General features: G+C 37.4%; 1 protein-coding gene and 1 non-coding gene across 3 annotated transcripts in view; both read left to right on the forward strand.

Moving 5' to 3' along the window:
* The window catches only part of LOC124369911, a 97,009-nt gene that overhangs the window by 12,072 nt on the left and 70,743 nt on the right, over positions 1-14,194 (forward strand). The window lies entirely within an intron of this gene.
* Trnae-uuc lies at positions 9,796-9,868 on the forward strand. The gene has a single exon. It is a non-coding gene; the product is annotated as a tRNA-Glu (tRNA).

A 14,194-nucleotide genomic window follows, 5' to 3' on the forward strand; every position in this document is an offset into this window, starting at 1 on the left:
AGGAAAGTACTTTAAAAAATCGGATCTAAATACTATCAAATAAGTAATCCTACACTCCATTTTAATTTTTCTATCGATTCGTAACAACTATTGCAAAATTAATTATTTTCTACAATTAGCACAATTTATTCATGAATGTACATAATTTTAAATATATGATGAATTGTAAAGAATAAATAGTTTTAAAAATTGTAACACATGTTTTATAGTTTGGAATGTCTTTTAGGCGAAAAGTTTATTTTTAAATGTTTGATTTTCTGCGACTGCAGGCGTCTGCTCATCAACTTCTGATATCAATTTGGCCACCGTACTTGCGGAAGCCACTTGCAACCCGCTTACAACGAAGTACGAGTACACGCGTCTGCAGACGTCTGCTCTACAACTTCTGATATCAATTCGGCCACCGTACTTGCAGAAGTCATTTACAACCCGCTTACAACGAAGTACGAGTACACGCGACTGCAGGCGTCTGCTCTACAACTTCTGATATCAATTTGGCCACCGTACTTGCGGAAGCCATTTACAACCCGCTTACAACGAAGTACGAGTACACGCGACTGCAGGCGTCTGTTCTGCAACTTCTGATATCAATTTGGCCACCGTACTTGCGGAAGTCATTTACAACCCGCTTACAACGAAGTACGAGTACACGCGACTGCAGGCGTCTGCTCTACAACTTCCGATATCAATTTGGCCACCGTACTTGCGGAAGTCATTTACAACCCGCTTACAACGAAGTACGAGTACACGCGACTGCAGGCGTCTGCTCTACAACTTCTGATATCAATTTGGCCACCGTACTTGCGGAAGTCATTTACAACCCGCTTACAACGAAGTACGAGTACACGCGACTGCAGGCGTCTGCTCTACAACTTCTGATATCAATTTGGCCACCGTACTTGCGGAAGTCATTTACAACCCGCTTACAACGAAGTACGAGTACACGCGTCTGCAGACGTCTGCTCTACAACTTCTGATATCAATTTGGCCACCGTACTTGCGGAAGTCATTTACAACCCGCTTACAACGAAGTACGAGTACACGCGTCTGCAGACGTCTGCTCTGCAACTTCTGATATCAATTTGGCCACCGTACTTGCGGAAGTCATTTACAACCCGCTTACAACGAAGTACGAGTACACGCGTCTGCAGACGTCTGCTCTACAACTTCTGATATCAATTTGGCCACCGTACTTGCGGAAGTCATTTACAACACGCTTACAACGAAGTACGAGTACACGCGACTGCAGGCGTCTGCTCTACAACTTCTGATATCAATTTGGCCACCGTACTTGCGGAAGTCATTTACAACCCGCTTACAACGAAGTACGAGTACACGCGTCTGCAGACGTCTGCTCTACAACTTCTGATATCAATTTGGCCACCGTACTTGCGGAAGTCATTTACAACCCGCTTACAACGAAGTACGAGTACACGCGACTGCAGGCGTCTGCTCTACAACTTCTGATATCAATTTGGCCACCGTACTTGCGGAAGTCATTTACAACCCGCTTAGACGAATCATGACTGAATTGCGGCTTGACCGCAGAAACCAATTCTAGAGGCATTTGAGCACCATCTCATAATCCCCGTGGGAATTGTAGTGCAGTATGCCGCAGTGTTTCGACTGAACCAATTAAAATTCGAAGCAGCATTCGTTTCCTCGAATTAAAATGCCGTTGTTTTTACAACGTGTTTCAAAACCTTTCCAATTTCCTCCCGATTATGGCAATGTTTTGAAATTTCCATGACGAAACAATCACAGTGTCTTTGATCACAGCAGAATAACGTGTTAAAGTCGATCGCGCTGCCGACATAGTTGTGACATCAGTAACGACTGGATCTTTTCATCGCCGATTTAATAGATTTGTGGAATTCGTTAAGTTTAAACACGAATTATTTGTCTTCGCGGTACTCGACGTCGAATTGTCGATTCTACGATAGTATTGTTGACAGTGTAAACCCCGTGGTGCAACTGGTTTTTTGTTTGATTATTGTTTTGAATTGTTAAAATAAATTTGGCTATACCTACCACTTCAAGACATATTTTCTGAGGACAGTAAAAATAGTATACGTTTTTTTTTTTTAATTATTCTACCAGGAGTGGTAGGTGTTTCAAACAGAATTTAGGACAATCTTATGACCAGGACAAGAGGAAAACTGTTTGAGATAAGAATATGAATGTTTTTACGGTATGTACATATGACTGGAGAGAGTGATCTGGAGGGCATGTTTTTATAAAGCGTGTAATTTTTACAAATTATATTTTACACCATAAAAGCTTTTTATACATAAATAATTATAAAACAAGTCACTACTTCAGAATACAATTCATTTAATTATTGTAAAAATTCAATTTTTGCACTCAGCAGTTTTATTTGGATTTGATTATTGATTGACAACATATCCTCCTTCTATGTGGGGTGATAAAAATTGCTCTATTTTTTCATCTTCTTGGACGTTACCTCAGAGGAGAAAGGCTTTAAAGGAGAAGAAAAATGATTAGCTACAGAAAGGTATGAAGACAAAAAGCGCCACTTGGGTGGCGTCAGTGACATTAGTGACAGGGGCGGTGAAGAAATTCGTATGTCTAATGGTTGGGGGGGGGGGAGGTTGTGGTTGCCATATTCTAGATTTATCTCCGAGAGATTCTTATGTATATATTTTAAAAACTAGACTTTAACAATCATCTATGAAAACTACAGCTCTCTACTTAAACCACATTTTTACTACGAACCCAAAGAAAAAACCTAAACATAGTCAGGACACTTTTTGTTGTATCCTGTATAAAAACTAGGACCAATCATATTTAAATCCCTGATTGCCCCCGATATCTCAATCTGACAGTTTGCATTTAAATGTTTCAGACACTAAAAACTAGCTGCCCACCTAATCCAATTCGAAAAGTGGGCAAAATATTAGAAGTCATTCAGTACACACTTAAAGTTGCCCAATAAATATATCCATAAGGTTTGGGTTTATATGATAAAAAGATAAAGAATGTAAATGCTTCAATGAGGTTAGATGGAAAAGGGGACTTCATAGTCCTAACTTCATCTCCAATAGAGCGGCATTTCATGTCGTTAGTTTTACTTTCACAATGAACAATATTCTTTCTTCCAATCGGCTGCCATTTGTATACATACAATATAAAACTGTTTAAAGGTAATATACTTTTTGTTTTTTATTGGATGGGACAGAAGGTGAGAATTCTAATTTGAAGTTTTCGACCTGTTTCTATCTTATCCTTATTTTTGAAAAAAGTAAAATAAAAACTTTCTAACAACATTCCATGATGATTAATTAATCCTAAAGTGTTCGACTTTATTTCCGTAACTTGAAAAAATAACTTTACTGTATTTTCACTTTGCATTTCCTTCGAATATTCCTATCCTGACCTGAAGTCTTATTGTTGATTGTTCAACTGACTGCAACTCGAGTAACCACGGATAGGTGGATAGATCCACACGGCGGCAACCTTAAAAGCGAACCGGTTTTGAGAACCGAGTCAAACATTTAAAACTATTGACACGTCAACATGCAGGCTCGGTACCTAAAGGCGTAAAGTTTCGAAAATTGGTCAGAGAAATCCGTGCTAAAATGTGAAACGAGAGGTGGGCAGGGGCAGAGTGGTCTGGCCTGAAACCGGTTGTGAGCGCGGCGCGAGCGGCGACTCGGTACTTGAGGCACGGCATAGTTCTGTGGTCGGCCGGCATTGAGCATCCGCCTCTATGCCGCCCAGCCACAATGTAGTAATCATTTCTGAGATATCGACTAGTATCCAAACATTAGAAATACACGATATTCCTGATCGTCCGGCCACAATCCTGTATACCCAAACCAACTGGTTTAGAGGTTTGGTTTGAATTGGTTTCGTCCTTAATCGATTCTGAAGAATTATTTGAAAACATTTTCGTAGAATTCAACAACACATATTCTAACAATAGGGTGTTCAGGAAAGCGAGAATGATGAACTAAATTCTTGAATATTAAAATTGTAATATTTAGTTGTATTGTAAACCCTTTAAATGGATTTGCTATCATGTTTTGATACAAGTTTTGTTGATTAAAAACTGAAATATATCTTTCCGTGTCAATATGACAGCAGGTGTATTGAAGTATATGTTTTATTGGCTTTCAGTGCATACACAACGATTTGAAAGAAACTTAAATAGATTTTTAAGAATCTTGGTGAAACTAACTTTAAAACTGTACTTTGTATAATCACGTTTTAACTTATAAATGCCTGGATTATAATTAGACAAATAGTGTACGAACTTACAACCACACAAGCTACAAATTACGATAATTTTAACGGCTTTTTTCAAATCTTGGCTTTTTCAAAGCTGAAAGAAGAATTGGGAATGAAGAATGAAATTGGGAATATAACATGTTTTAAGACGTATAAAAACAATTTTTTAAAGAGCTACTGAATCTAAAACTGCAGTAGAACAGTATATGAGCCGTAAATTAGTGCATTAGACAGTATAATTAGGTTGGGAGACCTCATTTCAGACATCTAATACTTGTTAAACAATCAATGTTTCTATCACAACATGCTCAACAAAAAAAAACGGTTTTTAAAAACGCCCACACTCTTTCTGAATTAATACACGATCTATGCTATCAAAATCCCACTCAGAATACTAAATAAATATGCAAAGCAGATCTTCACTTTGTGGAAAAGTACTGAAGGGGGAACTATACAGTGTGTTCGGAAAAGGGTGTCACTAATTTCTGTCGTTGATAGTACATAGTAGAACATGTCAAAACAAATGATGCCTTTCTCTCAATTGACAATAATATTTGTTGCTCCCGGCTTGTGCAAGCATACCTTTAAGGTGGCCGTGCTCGCTTATACGATGACGGATTTCGTTAGGAAAAAATCCCTTGGAATTGTAATAAAAATTGAAAAATACTCTTCTGTAATTTTTTATACTATACTAGATTTTTTGTTATTTGACTTTAAACATTTTCAGCAGGTGTCATTAAGTTATATTAAAGCACATCACACAGCTAGGTTTTTAAGAGATAATACTTTTCTGTAAAAAATAAACAACATTTTTTAGGATAGCAACTAGACGACACTTTTTGTATGTATTTTTGGTTTGAAGTCATGAATCCTATCAGCCACAGATGTTTGTGACACCCTTTTTGAACCCCCTGTATATATTGTATTTCTCTTTCAACTTGTTATCGTGAGTCATTAAGTTACATTTTTGATTCTTAGAACACGCATAGTTGTGACGGTAATAGAGCATAGTGAAGTACACAAAATTTGTATGTTTGTTAATCTGTTACAGAAGAAAAATGATATTGTGTTTTTATTTAATTGCGTTAATTTGTGGCTAAAACTACGCAGTAGTTTATTTTCACAATATTGCATTGAATTGTTGAGTAGAAATTACAATTTATACGGCTGGATGTTAGAATATACGTATTGTTACATCGTTTTTGCCTAAATCTGTTAAATTTTTCATCTATGATTATAACTCTGTATATTTCAAATAAATAAAAATTAATACCACAACGTTATTGAATGACAAAACTAAGTGACATTGTAGACTTAGAAAAAATATTACTCCAACCATACATCGTTATAATAAATTCCTATAATAATTCCATTAATGTTTTTGAAGTGGAAGTAACGAGTATTAGATTAGAATTTTGCTAACAGATGAAGAAGCAATAGCATTTTACCCATTTTAATTACCATTTACTTCATCAGAAACGACAGTTGTATCGTCATAAAGTTAATACTTTTCTTTATAAAGGTATAGAAATATATTCAATCATTGATAAAAACTACCTACCTAAATAATGCATAATATTTAATCTAGTGATTAAAATACCCAGAAAATAAATATATATGGCACGAAACTTTTTATAATACGTTCTGTTAAAACCAGATAGAAATGAACTTTTAAAATACTTTCAACTGAATAGACCGATTTCTACCGAGCTTTTAATAAACGAAAGTAGGTTGTCTCCAAGGGTTGGAATAGTATGAGGGAAATTCCACTCTTGAGGATAGAGTTGAAAATATTTCAGGTGTCCTTCATTTTTGTGAACTTGTGTATTGTGTATTTGTGAATTGTGTAGTTCTGCAACACTGTACGCCGCAGGAAAGATTCGCATCATGGTGTTTGTTCGCTTATTCTTTGACACTCGTGTGATGCACGGGACCAAATCACAGTTCGCTGATAAAACCATAATTAATGGAACATCTGATCGCTCATTTCTTGAACTTCTTGAAATCAGCGGTGCAAATAAATACACCCTTATACAAAACTAATAGTTACACCTAATGTGTGAAATTTTGTTATACTTGTTTATCTAATAGTTTAACACCACTGCAATATCCTGAGTGAAAAATCTGCTTACGAGGAAAAAAGCCTTTTAAATACTAGGAGTGGGATAACACTCCTGTACGGAGGAGAAAGCAATTCACAGAGTATAAAAAGCGAATTCCGAATTATCCTGTTGCGGTTGGACCGCGGTTTTGTGGTCGCACGGCGCACCAAATCGATGCGCATGTCTTCAATTACCTATTTTGCTCTGGCCTATATTTAATACATCAAGTAGTCATGCGTTTAGATGTCAACACTGCCACTGGCAGCAAATGCAGAAATACTGACAACCTTTTTCGCAGTTTTCATAACATTCGGCACTCGTAGTCTACTCAGTGAAATCGGTGACATTAGGAGATCACATCCTGAGATCAGGAGTATCATAGATCTAAATACTAGCTTACTCCACTTATAGGTCAAGTAATGATTGGTCTGAAGGCAGAACACGAATGTAGTACTAGGTTATATTACTATTTCACTCCCAACTAACAGAATATTGACTGTAGCCAAGTAATCACTGTACCTGAGGGAAGAACACGGACGTGGCACTCAGTTGTGTTACTATTTCACCCCCGACTAACACAGAATATTGACTGTAGCCAAGTAATCATTGCACCTGAGGGAAGAACACGGACGTGGCACTCAGTTGTGTTGCTATTTCACCCCGACTAACACAGAATATTGACTGTAGCCAAGTAATCATTGCACCTGAGGGAAGAACACGGACGTGGCACTCAGTTGTGTTACTATTTCACCTCCGACTAACACAGAATATGGACTGTAGCCAAGTAATCACTGTACCTGAGGGAAGAACACGGACATGGCACTCAGTTGTGTTACTATTTCACCCCCGACTAACACAGAATATTGACTGTAGCCAAGTAATCATTGCACCTGAGGGAAGAACACGGACGTGGCACTCAGTTGTGTTACTATTTCACCCCCGACTAACACAGAATATTGACTGTAGCCAAGTAATCATTGCACCTGAGGGAAGAACACGGACGTGGCACTCAGTTGTGTTACTATTTCACCCCCGACTAACACAGAATATTGACTGTAGCCAAGTAATCATTGCACCTGAGGGAAGAACACGGACGTGGCACTCAGTTGTGTTACTATTTCACCCCCGACTAACACAGAATATTGACTGTAGCCAAATAATCATTGCACCTGAGGGAAGAACACGGACGTGGCACTCAGTTGTGTTACTATTTCACCCCCGACTAACACAGAATATTGACTGTAGCCAAGTAATCATTGCACCTGAGGGAAGAACACGGACGTGGCACTCAGTTGTGTTACTATTTCACCCCCGACTAACACAGAATATTGACTGTAGCCAAGTAATCACTGTACCTGAGGGAAGAACACGGACATGGCACTCAGTTGTGTTACTATTTCACCCCCGACTAACACAGAATATTGACTGTAGCCAAGTAATCACTGTACCTGAGGGAAGAACACGGACATGGCACTCAGTTGTGTTACTATTTCACCCCCGACTAACACAGAATATTGACTGTAGCCAAGTAATCATTGCACCTGAGGGAAGAACACGGACGTGGCACTCAGTTGTGTTTCTATTTCACCCCCGACTAACACAGAATATTGACTGTAGCCAAATAATCATTGCACCTGAGGGAAGAACACGGACGTGGCACTCAGTTGTGTTACTATTTCACCCCCGACTAACACAGAATATTGACTGTAGCCAAGTAATCATTGCACCTGAGGGAAGAACACGGACGTGGCACTCAGTTGTGTTACGTGAGCGTCACATGGGGCCGGAAGAATAGTGAATGAGCAGTGAGTGAGCGAGAGGAAGTTACGTCCTTAGAGCATTATGGCTTCGATACAGAATATCAAACGAACCTTAACGCTGCCGCCTTCACCGTCACTTGTTCCTCTGCACCTCCGTCACGTGAAGGGGAGTAAGTAGACATTTATGGAGAAGCTGTATACTTAAGTGATGAAGCAAGTAAAAGGAGCGCACGCAATTCGAACCTTTTAGAAGAGTTACGCCACTAATTTGTTGTTACAATCACATCTATAATTAAATACTGTTACTTTCTCTTCCGATACGTATTGTAGAATAAAGTTCAGTGATGGTTAAAATTTGGGTTTTGGCTTCGGATTGAACTATCTGTCTATTTTAGACCTAAGGATTTTTTTTTATTCCTTGTAAGTATGTTTGTAAAGATGGACACTAAGAAACCTGGATTTAGTAGAAACAAAAGGATTTATTAAAATTTAGAAAGAGTCTGTAGTAGTAAATACTTGGATAATTGTTTTTAATTTTTGCTTAAGATAACTGTTTCATTAAATTCCCATCACTTTTAGCCCATTAAATGCTTAAGCATATCCAACAACCTGAATTCCTCTAAAAAGTCTCGTTCTAGTTATAAATAATAATTTTCATTTTTGACGGAATGCAACTGAAGGCGTAATAAAGGGGGGGGGGTTTCAAAAGGTGTAATCTTGCGTTGTCACAGATGTGACTCCTGGAATCTGGAGTCATGTTCGTCTGAAGAGCTCCAAAAATAGTCGGCGACGGAGAAGCTAAAGAAACTCTTTATATCCTTTCGAGATCAGAGACATCTGGACTACAAGATATAGAGTAATCTATTTTAAGCAGTATTTCCGGTGTCTCGTGACTTTTTCGATCTCTCAGACGAACATGACTCCAGATTCCAGGAGTCAAGTCTGTGACGGCGTCGGATTCCAGAAGCTGCACTAAAAGGTAAATTGAAGCTAAACTCAACATGCACATAGATTATTAACTTTTCATACATACAATACTTTAGATAAACAAGTTTTAGTTGATGGATTCCATAGATTTACATGATAAACATACTTATTTCAGTGCCGGTTCTCTGTTCTGGAAATACTTACTTTTAGTATACTTTTACCTTTGTTCTAATTTATGCGTAAAAAATTCACTGGTCATTAGCTGGTCATTATTGAAAAGGAGATAAAAAGCTAAATTTTTAAGTCTTTTAAATTTCAAAATTTGTAATTTTTTGCTACACGAATGTTATTAAACGTTTCTGTACCTCTTGTGCATGTGGTTCCATTCTTTCTGAAAAGGATAAATAGAGTACCATCTGACAAAAATAGAGAATGAGATGGTTTTCATATATTTTGATTTCTAAAACGTTCCCATAAGGATGAGGGTAGATTGTGGATATCGATATGGATAAGGGATGTCGTGTTGGGCTAACAAAATACACTGCCTCTTTCGATGTCCACATAAAACAATTCGATGATAGACGACTCTCTTTTTCCTGTATGGAATATTCAATAGCATTTTCTAGTCAGTAGACTCGCTACTTACAGTAATGGCATTGAACAGGTACAGCTTTGCAGAATAGAGATATCATTCACTAGTCAGTTATCAAAGGTTAAAGACCTTATCAGTTGAGGGAACTACCCCATAGATACTATCCTCGGTGGTGTAGTAGGTAGCATGCTTTGCTCTTCGAGCACGAGGTCCGGGTTCGATTCCCGGCCGAGGAATTGTTTTTTTTTTAAACTATTTTTTAAACTAATTTCCTAATTCAGTACTTTACATGTGACTTTAAAAAAAACTTATACTATATAGTATCTTTTGTATACTTTCTTGCATAATTATCTATTTTAATAAGAACGTTATTATGATGTAAATTTTATGGTTTGGTGTTGAAAAATTACATAACATTTCAAAATCTAATTTACTATTATTTCAATAAATGCACAGTATGAATTATTATATTGAAATAAAATATATTATACAAATTAAAACTGAAATGTAATACAAGACATTATATTAGGTTTTTACGTTGCAAAAACTTCCAAAATAATGTCTAAACTTAAAAACTATTTTTGGACCAGTTATTTTTGAGCGTTTCGATTTGCACTTTTGTGTGTCTGAGTTGTGATAAAATAATAATTACTTCTATAAAAATCATGCAGTGCATGGAATAATTGATAATTAGTTAATTTGACACGAATAGTTAATCTATTAAATCTAAAATACGGTGCAAAAATTTACTTTTGCATTTATTTTATTAAAGAATGGATTATGTGTCAAGTAATAAAAAAGTTACAATACACACTCTGATAAAAAAAATTGTGAACTATTGTTTGTATGAAATAAGAAAAATTTAAAGAACTTTTTTATTTTATGGAAACGAAATGAATGTTACATATCGTATCAACGAATCAAAATCTCATAGATTTATTCCAAAATTATACATAACTGTCTTATACAAAAGTCTTTATTGACAAAATGAGGTCAATGCTGGGATGGTCGTATATAAAACTGAAGACGTAGAAACCAGGAATATAAGAAACCAAACAGCTACATATTGAGAAATTCCCTCCTGAAGTTGAAATAACATGAATTGAAACATATTTTAACACATTCGCTACCGAAATGTAAAAACTTTTTCGTTAATATGGACCGGCTGGCACACATATGTGCCGGCTAGTTGATTCTTATAGACCGATGGCACATATTTGTGCCGCTCGGTACAAGTTCCAGTGGACCGACGGCACATATTTGTGCCAGTGTAGTATTATTAAATAAAAGGCTGTGGTAACGATCGGTCTATTCTTTCGACTTCATTATTTCATATCGGTCTACAGGGATGTCTGGCACATATTTGTGCCGCTTGGTCTCTCGGTATGTTCACTTTTTCTTCCTTGGTGCAGTTCAAGGTCTAAGGTCAAAAAAGCCATGACCCAGTCAAATTGAACAAGAGGCTACGGTGTCATGTTGGTAGAGTAAGACAGAAAAAGCGGGAAAACAACTTTCTTCATAGGGGCCTATGTTCCAGCTGCACAGATGAAAAAGGACAATAAATTCGGACTCTGCATGCCAGAGTGTTTCAATGAATTTCACAAGTGAAAAACTAAAACAAAATGTGTGTTACCTAAGACATTTTTATTTCCTAACTGTTTTATGTCAAAGATAAAAATGTAGCTCATTACATAAATGGAGTTTATAAATAAGAGACATTTGTGTGAGTTTTTTTTTAATAACATATTCTGCTATTTCCAAAGTGTTTATCCAAAGAATCTTGTTTTAGTTTGTACAATACACATAACTACCATGTCAACACTAGTTGTTTTATTATTTTCCCAATGTGTCCTAACACAGTTATGGCAATTTTTACTTGACTTTCAACTAGAAAAAGTTTATATTTGAGGTTTAGCCTAAGCCTAATTTTTTGCTACAGACCGACCGGCACATATATGTGCCACTAGCCAAAATGTATACAACGTAAAAAAAGGGATGTGGAATCAAGTTATACGTTTGCCTAAGGCTATAAAATGATATATAAATTGATTTGAACAAATTTGTACTCTTGGGCTACGGTAATGACCACACTACTTTGAGCTGGTCTGTGAGAAGTGCCCAACTCACACAATGGTGGTGGTCTATCTTGATGGACCTACCGGCACATATATGTGCCGGTTGGTAGCGAACGTGTTAATTGATACACAAAGTTAGGACTATTATATCTCTTCCATTAATCTCCATACAATTTATAAAATTACATAAATCTATAGAAACTTTAATAATAAGTAACTGGAAGTAACACGAGTAACTAAGAAAAACACAACGTGTATTTATCTATTACTTATAAATTTTAAAAAATATAAAAATTAAATGTAAGGCCAGTATCACAGTAACTTAAAAGAAATATAATAATGTTAATGTAAAGTACTTTTTCCAACATTTTGATTCATGAATGAGTATTAAACTAGCAAAGCATAAAACCATTCATCAATGTTTTGTTAGATTAGGGTAGCATCAAAGCTTCTTGTAAAAGCTTTCAACTTATCTCCTTAGGAGAAGTTATTAGCTAACTGTTGAGTTTAAAAATATGTTCTAACCCATTTGCTTAGTGTGCTGGGTTTAGCAAAAGTAAGCGGAAATTTGTGTATCAGTGGTGTACAAACAAATAAAAGTCTAGATAACTCATACGGTAATTATTCATTTTATAATATTGGGTTACGGATAATATAAACAGAGACACTTGCAATAATCTTATCTGAACTTGGAGTTATCTATTGTTATCATATCTGAACTTGGAGTTATCTATTGTTATCATATCTGAACTTGGAGTTATCTATTGTTATCATATCTGAACTTGAGAGTTATCTCACAGTTCGTGGACGTGTATAAATAGGGCAGACACATCAGTGGTCGAGCTTCTCGGAATTCGATGGCCCAGATTGTCGGACACGGTTAGGACCGTGAGCAAACAAGCCAATTGTGCGTGAACTACCGATAAAGAGCCGCAGACCGACAAGCGGAAGAATGGGTACGGTGATACTGCAGTTATCCTGTACTGGGACACCGAGCCTGGCGGCGGCGAGGAATTATAGCCATCGTAACACAAATCAAATGGCATTAGTTTTATAGGACAAAGAGGTTAATGAAGCGTGAGATATTAGATTCCATTCAGCTCCCATAAAAGGTATACCCGTATCTTGATGTGCAAGGAGTGTATTAGTTGGTAAAGCAGTGAATGTCTCAGCAGGTAAAGTAGAATGGACAATGAAGGCCAAGAGTGGTTCTCTTCACGTTTAATGGATAATGCCTTGAGGACATCTAAGTACATGTAGTCCTAGCCTAGAGGCCCAATTATTGGCTTTTGCAGGTGAACTGGAATGCACCATGAGATCAACAGTGGCCCTCTTCACGTTTAATGGAGAGCGTTTTGAGAACGTCTATGTACATGTAGTCCTAGCCGAGAGAGCCAATTATTGGCATTTGCAGGTGTACTGGAATGCACCATGAAGATCGATAGTGGTTCTCTTCGCGTTTAGTAGAGAGCGTTTTGAGAACGTCTATGTACATGTAGTCCTGGCCTGGGTGGCCGATTATTGGCATTTGCAGGTGTACTGGAATGCACCATGAAGATCGATAGTGGTTCTCTTCGCGTTTAGTAGAGAGCGTTTTGTGAACGTCTATGTACATGTAGTCCTGGCCTGGGTGGCCGATTATTGGCTTTGCAGGTTTACTGGAATGCACCATAAAGATCGATAGTGGTTCTCTTCGCGTTTAGTAGAGAGCGTTTTGTGAACGTTTATGTACATGTAGTCCTGGCCTGGGTGGCCGATTATTGGCTTTGCAGGTTTACTGGAATGCACCATGAAGATCGATAGTGGTTCTCTTCGCGTTTAGTAGAGAGCGTTTTGTGAACGTCTATGTACATGTAGTCCTGGCCTGGGTGGCCGATCATTGGTTTTGCAGGTGTACTGGAATGCACCATGAAGATCGATAGTGGTTCTCTTCGCGTTTAGTAGAGAGCGTTTTGTGAACGTCTATGTACATGTAGTCCTGGCCTGGGTGGCCGATTATTGGCTTTGCAGGTTTACTGGAATGCACCATAAAGATCGATAGTGGTTCTCTTCGCGTTTAGTAGAGAGCGTTTTGTGAACGTCTATGTACATGTAGTCCTGGCCTGGGTGGCCGATTATTGGCTTTGCAGGTTTACTGGAATGCACCATAAAGATCGATAGTGGTTCTCTTCGCGTTTAGTAGAGAGCGTTTTGAGAACGTCTATGTACATGAAGTCCTAGCCTAGGTGGCCGATCATTGGTTTTGCAGGTGTACTGGAATGCACAAGGATTGGCGGTGCTTTACAAGTCTACTGGAATGTGCCTTCAGAGCCAACTATTGTTAGAGTCTGTGGGCTTAGAGTCTCTACTGGCACGTCTAGCCGATATAAGATCAAAGGTCAACTAAATCTTTTAATAATTAAAATCCAATCTGGAAAATTATGCTCATGTCCCTGTAAATTTAAAATTGCAAACAACAATGTAAATAATACCGGATAATATAGTTAT

This window comes from Homalodisca vitripennis, chromosome X (assembly GCF_021130785.1).
Source record: "Homalodisca vitripennis isolate AUS2020 chromosome X, UT_GWSS_2.1, whole genome shotgun sequence".
Classification (NCBI taxonomy): Eukaryota; Metazoa; Arthropoda; class Insecta; order Hemiptera; family Cicadellidae; genus Homalodisca; species Homalodisca vitripennis.